The sequence below is a fragment of the Coloeus monedula genome (genome assembly GCF_965178545.1).
Source record: "Coloeus monedula genome assembly, chromosome: 3".
NCBI classification, from domain to species: domain Eukaryota; kingdom Metazoa; phylum Chordata; class Aves; order Passeriformes; family Corvidae; genus Coloeus; species Coloeus monedula.
Window position 1 is genome coordinate 54,843,592 of NC_138783.1, and position 10,760 is coordinate 54,854,351.

Genomic DNA, 10,760 nt, shown 5'->3' on the forward strand with positions numbered 1-10,760 from the left:
TGCTTGAATTATTTCCTCAGACAGAGCAGTAGTGACAGATGGCCTTTTTTCCTTTTCTCCACGTATTGCTGGAGGTTTTCCTTGCAGAGCCATGCTGGTTGGGATAAGTAAGCAAATAGAGCTGCCTCGAGGCTTCTCAACAGCATCAGCGCATTGAAAGTGGGGCTCTGGGGAGTGGAGCCAGAGCTGGACCAAATGGTGAGGACAAAACCAAAATCCTCTGCATTTCCTGCTTTTTCTGTCACAGTGGGGTGGGAAAGAAGGAGTTGGTGACTGTAGCTGGTGGGAAAGCACACCTTGCCCACACCAGCAAGACTCTGGTAAAACTCCTCCCTAAGTATTTTGTCCCAGGTCACATAGAAAGTCTCAATCAGGTGAAGCAGGCAAGCTCTGTCGGTGAGGAGAGGGAAGGGCTGATATCCCCAGCTAACACAGCCGTGCAAGTGGGAAGGAGCTTCTGAGCTAGTGAGTGTTTAACTGTCAGAAACATTGCTTGTAGCTGCATCACTGCTCACTGCATTCAGGAGGGTGTTACACTGCTAAAAAAAAAGATAAAATTCCAGTTTTACTGAAATAGCTCTGTCCTTGCTAGACATGCTTTTCAGGATAGCACACTATTCTGGAGCTGATAAAGCCGCCCTGTCGTGCAGATAGCCTTGACGATGTTGCTGTTCGTTCGCCTCTGTGGAACGGCAATCATAATATTTTTGTTCCCTCACCCTTTGTCTCCATCCTAAGAGCCAGGGATGTCAGATCCATCCTGGAGAAACAGCCAGATCCCCCAGGTTTGGCTGTCAATTCAGCTCTGCATCCGTCGCTCCACAATGAGCCTCCCACTGCGGGCGGTTGTGGGGGAAGGTAAACTGTGACCTTGTGTAGCAATGAACTGCATAGCTGTGCCTTATTGTCAGCGCCTGATTGTTGCTTTCAGGATTGGTCTATAAGAAAGTTCCCTTTTAGAGCCATCTCTGTTTCTGCCCTTTGTTTCTCTTCCTTCCTTATTTTCCTGTGTCTGAATCTAGCGACGCACATGATTTATACCGGTGCAAACCCTGTTGCATTGATGTGGAAGGATCTGCAGCTGCTGGTGTTAGCTTGACTGGTGAATTGCTCAGTGGCTTGGACTCCTCCTACAGCCTGGAGTCATTCTGCAACTTGACTAAGCTTCAGCGCTAGCTGCCCAGTTCCTCTCTTGGGCTGCATGATCTTGTCCTCGTATGGCGTTGTGCTGACCTGCAGCCAGACTACACTTCTTTGTGTCCATGTGCTCCAGAAAACATATTTAACACATTCCCCTAGTTAGCTTGATGCCCTACCAAGGCCCAGTGCTTGCTTTCACCTGGCTCTGTTTTCTTTATCCTCTGAGGAGAGGAATAAGCACAAATCCTGATCTCTCACCAAGTTGCTTTGGCCATCTACAAAGATGTTACCATTGCAGTGGTTGAGCAGAGCTGTACCTAGATGGCACCTAGAGGACAGCATGCGGGATGAGTCAAAGCTGGCCTGCAAGAAGCCTGAAAACAAACCCCTGATCCAGGCACAGCTGGCCTCCCAGCTGTCTTCTTGTGCCCAGTGTGGGCTTCCTTTCCCTTCTTTTCCCATGTACATGTTCCCAGTCACACCAGGTTAAATTGAGGACGACTTGCTCCAGAAATGTGGTTACACAAATCCAGGCATGCCATGGCCGTGTCACGAAGCCCATGATGTATTCTGATCCCATGAAGAGTGCATTTACACAGCAGCATAAGCCAGTAATCAATAAAACGCTAGGCAGAGTTACTGCTCAGTATGTCTCATCAAAGCTTTTCCTTGTTTTAATCAGGAAGACTTTAGCAAGGCTTTTTATTTTCAATCTGTATGAGTTTGAAAAGCTGTCCTTTATCTGTGCTCTCTCCCAATCTTTTACCCAAACCCATATTGCAGCAAGATACCAAATCCTGAAAGCAATGCTCCACACAGCACGATGTTGAGACACTAAAAATTAAATTGATAATTGCCTAAAACGCATTGCAAACCAGCATTAATTGCATCTCATGGATGGTGCCATGAGACAATGGTTGGTCGATGCCAGCTAGAGTCAGTAGCAAACAACTGGCAGCAAAACTGCCTTTTCCCATTTCCCAAGCTGGAAAACTTGGGAAGACACCTGGGATGTCAGGGGGTGCTTTTCCCCTGAGTAGGGGTAGCATGCATTTGTTGAGTCACTCCTACCCTGCAGTGTAGGAAAGGAAAGGGCCTATAGCCCTTGTGCAGTAATTTCAGGGTCTTTGGAAAAACTCAAGAAGCAGTCACATAATTGGCTTAAAAGTCCATGTTGGCACCAACAAAGGTGTCCATGCTCATCTTCTTCCTTGTGCTGGCAACAGACTTCCATAAAATCTTATGAGCTGTCCAGACCAGAGAAAAGATCCAGCTGCAAAACACTGAGGAAAAAGCATGATCAGTGGTTATGTTGGCTCTGAGGGGAATGAGGAAAGAAAAAAAAGTCTTCTTTTTCTAGACAGAAGCTTAAAGTCCAGTCTGTACATTGTTTTTCTATTGAAGATTCAAGAATTCAAGAAAAAGGCAACAAGGTTTGGGAAGAAGGTGAAGTTTTTCTCTGAAACACAGGGGTGTAATTCAGGATGGCATGTACAGGTACTTTGACATAATAATATATTTCCCCTTTTTCATGGACATAAGTTACATTACGAAAACTTTTTGAATGGAGTATCTGCTTCTACACTCCACAAGGAAGGAAGAAGGCTTGGGGATTACCCAGTACTGGAAGAATGAAAGCAGTGAGGAAGCAAGGTCCTACAACTGAAGTAGTTTTGCTTTTCAGTCTATCGAGAAAGCGTAAGTTCTTAATTCCAGTTTCCAGAAGCCACATCTTTCATCTCATACAGGAGCAGGGACAAGCTGCCTGCTTTGCAGACTTGCAGAGCTCCTGTGGTAGGACATGTAATGCATCCATCTGTCTTGTCAGCCACATAAAACCACCTCTTCTTCACTGATAAGTATCTGTTTTTTCAGTGCATAGGTGGAAACAAACCAAAAACCAAAAAAAAGGAGATTTAAATACAGGTGCAATTGCATCCTTTTGAGGCCTTGCATCCAAGAATCCTCAAAGTGCTGGCTGATGTCATCACAAAGCCTCTCTCAGTGATTTTTGAGCAGTTTTGGGAAGCCAGAGAGGTCCCACAGCTAACTGGAAGCTAGTGAACATTGTCCAGATATTCAAGAAGGGCAAGAAGGAGGACCCCAGAAACTACATGCCTGTCAGTCTCACTCCAGTCCCCGTAAAATCATGGAAAAGAGTATTCTGTGAGGTACTGAAAAATACTTGGATGACACAAACATTGGTCACAGCCAGCCCAGCTTCATGAGGGGGAAGTCCTGCTTATCAAACCTGGTGTCTTTCTACAACAGGGTAACCCACCCAGCTGATCTCGGAAAGCCAATGGATGTAGTCTTCTTGGACTTCAGCAAAGCTTTTTATACTGTTTCTCACAGTATCCTTCTGGATAAAGTGCCTGGCACACAGCTGGATAAATGCACCATGCAATGGGTGAGCAGCTGGCTCATGGGTCAGGTACACAGGGCTATAGTGCATGGGGTGACATCAGAGTGGTGCCCTGTCACTAGTGGGGTTCCATGGGGCTCCATCCTCAGCCCTGTGCTCTTCAACATCTTCATTAATTACTCAGACGCAGGACTGGAAGGGATACTAAGTAAGTTTGCTGACAACACTAAATTGGGAGGAGCTGTTGACTCTCTTGAGGATAGACAGGCCCTGCAGAGATACCTTGACAACTTAGAGGGCTGGGCAATCACCAATCATATCAAGTTTAACAAGGAAAAGTGCTGTATTCTGCACCTGGGATGGGGCAGCCCTGGATGTATGGACAGACTGGGGAATGAGGGGCTGGAGAGCAGTGCTGTGGAAAGGGACCTGGGGGTCCTGGTTGATGGCAAGTTGAACATGAGTCAGCAGTGCTCTGGCAGCCAGGAGGGCCAACAATGTCCTGGGGTGCATCAGGCACAGCATCACCAGCCAGGCAAGGGAGGGGATTGTCCCGCTCTGCTCTGCACTTGGGCAGCCTCACCTCGAGTCCTGGGGGCAGTTTTGGGTGCCACAGTATAAACAAGACATTAAACTACTAGTGTTCAAAGGAGGACCACAAGGATAGTGAAGGGCCTTGAGGGGAAGCTGTAAGAATAGCAGCTGAGGTCACTTGGTCTGGAGAAGAGAAGACTGAGGGGAGACCTCATTGCAGTCTGTGACTTCCTCATGAGGGGAAAAGGAGGGGCAGACATGGATCTCTTCACTCTCACAACCAGTGACAGGACCCAAGGGAATGGACTGAGGTTGTTTCAGGGGAGGTTTAGGTTGGATATCAGGAAAACGTTCTTTACCCAGAGGGTGGCTGGGCACTGGAAGGGGCTCCCCAGGGAAGTGGTCACAGCTCCAAGCCTGACAGATTTCAAGAAGCATTTGGACAGTGCTCTCAGGCACAGGGTGTGACTCTTGGGGTGTCCTGTGCAGGGCTCGATGATCCTTGTGGGTCCCTTCCAACTCCATATTCTGTGATTCTATGATTAGTTGGAGCTAAAAGCTTGTTAAAACTTGGAACCAAAATGGATTAAACATTTTTTCAGTACAGTCTGAACACTGGGGCTGTGCAGGATATGTGATGATCCATCTCTCTGGACTACCTTCAGTCCTGTAGCTGGAAAGGAGCTGATCTTGCTAATGAGTTTCTGGACCCAATCCAGTCACCTGTACAATGACACCAAGCCTTTTTCCTGCAGTGCAGGCAGAGGCTGGCCTGGGAGTTAGCTGGAAGTATGATTCTTCATACCAGCTTCACAAGGGGATGGTGAGTGACAGCAACGAGCAGGGACTTGCTTCTTGTCCAGCACTTTGGTACTACAGGAGGCTGCAGCAGCCAAATAGCATAAGGCCTGAGGCTCATCTGTTCTCCAAGCAGTGCTCCTCCTAGGCACACCTTCCTCTGTGGCATCTCCTTGTGGGCCACAGCAACATGCCCTACCCAGCATAAAGACATTATTCTAAATAATATTTAATAGTCATAAATGTTGTAGTCATAAATGTTATTGCATATGGGTACTTTGTGCCATTTGGATATGTCACCATTGAAATAATTTCTACTGTCCATAATGAAGTTAATGAAGGAAAAAAACCTCTTTTTTTTTTTTAATTGCAGGAAACAAATAGCAATCCTCCTGCTTTCAGGTAGGTTGTAAGACCCGCAAAATTAGCTACTAGCAACACTCTTTGCATCTGCAAAAGGCATTCTGCTTTTTTCCCCAGTATATTCTAGTGAATTTTTCTAATAATCATAACCTCTTCATAAGTATCCCACAGTGTGGTAGTGGCATTTTAGTCAGCAGGCTTTGGTGGGAGGTATGCTGGGGAATAGGCTGTTTTGGAACAGGGTGACCTTCACAACCACATTTTTAGATGACCCCTGTGAAAACCGTTTTTAAAACCTGTGTAAATTAAATGAGCTAATGTAGCAGTCTCCTCATTGCAGGAGACAATGGACTCACAGTCAGATGGGAACAAAGGCCACATGAAAGGAAATTCAACTTAGAGGATGCTAATTCACACCTATAAACTACTGTGCTACAAAAGCAGCTGGGATTGAATTCCCTGCTCTTCTTTGGATGCTAAAGATATGACAGAAAATTTGTGGCAAAAATGGTTTAATCTCCCTTCGAGAAAGGCTTTTGGGGGGAACTGAATGGGGTCAGGGAGGGAAGAGGAGAGGCAGGGTTTAAGTTCAGTAGCAGCACCAAGAAGTCTGGCTATAGATGCCAAGGAAGGTGCTGCTGCCTCTGCTTCTGCTCCCACCAGTACTACGGTAGTGCAGCTGCTGGTAGTGGCAGAGTCTGCTTCTGCTCCAGCGATGAAATGGAACATAATCAGTGAGGAATCTTGCTAAAATTCCAGATGACGATGATGATGATTATTGTGGTTGCTCTCTGATAAACCATAAGCAAGTCGGGCTCTCCAGCGAGCACGCCCAGTGAATGCAGTTGATGTTAATCTTAAGTGATACATTCCTGGGTGTGCTTCAGCCTTCATGCCAGCATTTTGCTTGGAAAGGAGCAGGCTGTGTGAGAGAGGGTCAAGCTGCATCCTGTCCCAACACTTCACATGGCTCAGAGGACTTGGGGTGCAGGGGTTCTTACCAATGACCTGTAGGTTGGCTCAACAACTCCTCATCCCTCCTGAAATCTCACTCATCCAATCAGTCCTTTCCATTTTTCCTTGAGAGATTCCCTGTAACCACTTCAGAGCTTCGATGCAAACACCTTTGTTTGAAATGCAAAATGACAGCAGCAGATGCCTTCATAGACAGCAAAAGGCTTGAAGAAGGGCAGAGTAAATAAATAGCAAAAATGAAATATATAATATTGCCACAGAGAGAGGAGCTTTCTCTTCAAAATGAAGCAATTAACATGTACGGACTCATTCTGCTGGGCTGGGAGGAAGCAGGAGGCACGTTATTTAAACAAATTGCTATGTAGCCCGTGATTATCATTAGGATCATTCAAACCCAGGCATTCAGTAAAGCTTCTGCTCTGCGGCTGGCTCTGTGCTGCCTCTCTATCAGTACCTATTGTTTCATAATCTCGCCATACTCGACGCTTTTTTTATCCCAACCAAGTCTGCCTTGTTTATTACCCTCCCCACTGACTAAGCTGGAGCACATTAACAATGCAGGGTTTCATTCGGCTCTTTTTCTCGTGTTAGCTGAAAGAGGGATGTCTTCTCCTCTAATTGCAGAGGATCTCTTCAGCTTTGCAATTTCTGCATTGAAGCTTGTTTCGGGGAGGGCTCGGGGCTATACATAAACGTGAGAACTCACTGGAAGGGCAGATAATTGCTCTTTCCCTCCAAGCATGGCAGAGCCCTCCTAAACAGCACTGCACAGCCAAGCTTCTGCATGGCAGACGGGAACCTCGCACGTGGCACAGCAGCCACAGGCTCTCTCCCTCCATCCCAGCCATATGGCCTCCCTCTGCTCACAGCAGCGCAGCTCAGGTGGGTTATTCAGAACCAGATCTGACCCTTCCTGGCCAAGCTCTGCCCAGGGGCAGACCCCATGTGGTGTCTGAAGCTGAGCAGGACATGTGCTGCTAAGCGTGTCTCTTGCACAGACACCACCACTGCCTGCTTCCCACTGGGAAGGGAATAACTTCCCATGCAAGAACAGGGGGCTTGCCACAAATGTTTCCAGGTTTTAAATTTTTTTCCTCCTTCTGTTCTGATCCAGTACAAAACCAACACCTTTTTGTTGCTTTAGGAGTATTTACCTGACTGAGGAAGAATCTTGCTTCCTAGATGCCAGGGGGAGCAGCCTGGTCATCTCCGAGGAATCCCAAGCTTTGCATGGTCACCTTCCCCTTGGCACATCTGCCAAGTCCCCTGCGCCCACAGTGTCCTGTGGCAGATGAGCTGTAGCACCAGGAATCCATCCCTGCCCAAGCCTCAGCATGCTCAAACCTCCCTTGGCATCTTCCCTCACCCTTTCTCCTCTTCATGAATGCCTGTGCCTCCCAGCATAGGTTGAGCACATCCAGCACCCAGGACCCCACTGCACGGACACGCAGACTCACCATCACTCACCTCTCTCCTTCTGCCAGGAACACATTGCAAAACCACCCATCTCTTTTGCAGGGAGCTGGCCCCCTCTTCCACAAACCTCTGCCTCTCTCCTATCGACCTCAAAGCATCGTTTATGGGAGGAATTTGGAGCATCACTCAGGGTGGATTAATCCAATCGGAGCTGGGCTGTGTTTTCCCTTTCTGCATGCTGTGTTTCAAAGATGCACCCAGCACAGCGTCAAAGCCTCTCCACCCACAACTGAAAGTGCAACACTGGGTACATAAAATGCAAAAGCTACCATAGACAAATACATATTTTGCATATAATGTGTCCATATAAACAAAATTTATAAAGATCACATAAATCTATTTATACACATGTAGAGCATTTATATATGACACAGATATTAATACTACATGATAAACACAAATCTATATTTCTATACTACATGCATTTATTTACATTTATAAAGATATATTGTGGCTATACAATGTACTTGAGCAACTGGTTTTAGCTCAAAGAAGACACTTTTCAGACTAACATTTTCACATATGTCCAAGAAGAGAAGCCTGAGTGCAGAGGCAGATGCCTGTGGTTCAGGTACTGCAGATGGGGATGGAGAGGAGGTCTCAGAGAAGCTTCAGTGCCATGAGCCAGGAGACCTTTAGCAAACACAGGCTCAGAGCTTTGCTCTAAACTGCACCCCTTATGTGAGGGGAGAAAGTGTTTCCTCAACTCACCCCCCTCGCTTCTGTCTGAAGCTGTTTCTCTGCAGTTTAGAGTAACCTTCTGGTAGCCGAGGCCTGGCCATGACAGGAGGAGGACCACGTTCAGTGGGACAAGAGGCTGTGCTCAGCACGATGAACCATCACCCAGAGCAGGTCTCCAGCAGCACCCCTCCAGGACGGGCTTGGCTGGGCTGCAGGTCGCTGGCTCCTGATGCCTCTGCTCTCTAGGCGTGACGTGCATTGATGCCATGTCCCCTGGTCTGAGCCCTCTCCAAGCTTCAGCAGCAGCTTGCGCAGGACTTTGAGGTTCACAGCTCTGGATTTAGGCTCAGGAGCTGTGGGCTGAGCTAACCATAGCCATTAAATCCCCTTCTGGATCAGGACCTTGGTGTGGTGCAGCCTAAAAAGTACCTTTCCACTGCAAAACAATGACTGGCTGCTATGGGACCCTGAAGGCACCTGGGACTGTTCATAGCATGGTGCTTGGAGCAGAGGAGGCTGGGCGGGACCTTATTGCTCTCTACGACTGCCTGAAAGGAGGGTGGAGCCAGGTGCGGGTCGGCCTCTTCTCCCAAGCATCTAGTGAAGAACAAGAGGAAGTGGCCTCGAGTTGCACCAGAAGAGGTTTAGATTGGATATTAGGAAAAATTCCTTACCCAAAGAGGTTGGCATTGGAACAGACTGCCTAGGGAAGTGGTGGAGTCCCCATTCCTGGAGGTATTTAAAAGATGTGCAGATGTGGCAAGTGGGGACATGGTTTAGTGGTGTACTTGGCAGTGCTGGATTAACAGTTGGAGTCAATGATCTTAGAAGCCTTTTCCAAGACAAACAATTCTCTGATTCTATGGGCTCACCTGTGCTAAATCAGCAAAAATGCTGAGCTGTAGGAAGCAAGAATGAATATCTAAGAAGGGTTTTTACCTTCAGTTTGAGCCTTGAGAGGGCAGTGAGTTGTGCCAACCTCACCTTCCTGTCCTAAGAGTGCTCAAGTCAGTACAGGCAGATGAAGCCCTCAAACAGAGTGAGAGGAAAATGTAAGAATCAAAACAGAAGTGTTTCACAATTTCTGCTTTCTGAAGCATGCAGACATACTAACAAGGACATCTAAAGTCTGTACTCCATCCAGAATGGAAAGTCACAGTAAAATACTAACAAAAGTGTCTTAAAATCATCAAATGTTGATCTGCCCACTCCATATTTTCTTATCTTTATTCCTTGTGAATTTTGAAGTTAAATACCATATTTTCTGAAATTTCTGTGCATCATCTGTAACTGAATTTCATAGCAATTAACTCCTCAGGACATATCAATTGTGTGAGGGAAGCCTGAGAAATAAGCTCAGGGCATTCCTGAAGATGAACATTGAACAACTAATGATTAATCATAATATGCATAATAATGAGGATGGTGATGGCCATTTGAAGACTAACATATGGCAAATGATAGTGTAAATATTCTTCACTCAGCCTTTTTGCTTTTTGTCTTGATACTTGTTTTGCTTCTTGGAATGTTAAAATTGAGAAAGAATTAACTGACGGTTTAAATTACAACTCCATCAGTGCAAAAGTATTGTGTTCCTGCAATTTGGATGTGAAAAAGATACAAATAACTTCCTAGACAGTTATTTTTAAATATTTAAAGTAAAATACTAAACAGGTACTAAATCAAACACTCCAGTACTGATTGATGTTAGGTTGTCCAGGCTCAAAGAGATTTTTCTTCCTTGGATGAAATGAGCACTGCAGTATGGTGTTGATGAAATCAGGGCTGACTACAGTTCCTTTGGCACAACAGATTCCACCTGAGTTCAGCATACAGCTTCCCAAATAATTTGTGCAATCTCAGCTCCCACAAGGGATTAACCTGCCACTCCACTGCCCAACATCTTGCTTTGGGCTGGCTCTTGGCATGAAACCCACAGCCCTACATGAGCAGTGATGTTCCTCGTACCTGCATAAACCTGTCAGAGCTCACCCAACCCGATGTCTTGGGACCTGGCATGACCCATCACATCATTTCAGGAATCCATGTTTTCCCACAAGGCTTGAGCTCTGCCCATCATCTCCCTTTGCAGCCGGCCACAGAGCGCCCTTTGGGGACAGCCGTGTGGCACCTTGCAGCCTACATGACACATCCCAGGCTACCACGTTGGCCCAAAACTGGCTGCTCCAGAGGGTTGTCCCTCTTCCCTGACACACTGGAGAGGACAAGACAGCACTGTAAATCCTTGGGGTGGAGGTTGCCAGCTCTGGGGCAATGCTCTATTGCATCCAAATAACTGTGATTGAGACGGGAGGGGGGGACTGGCCATGGGAACAAGCAAGGCAGTGCAGGGCAGTAGATGCCACCCCAGGAAGTACTGGGTGTCCTCTGTAAGCATCAGCCAGGCAGGAGTTGCTCCAGGCTCCCT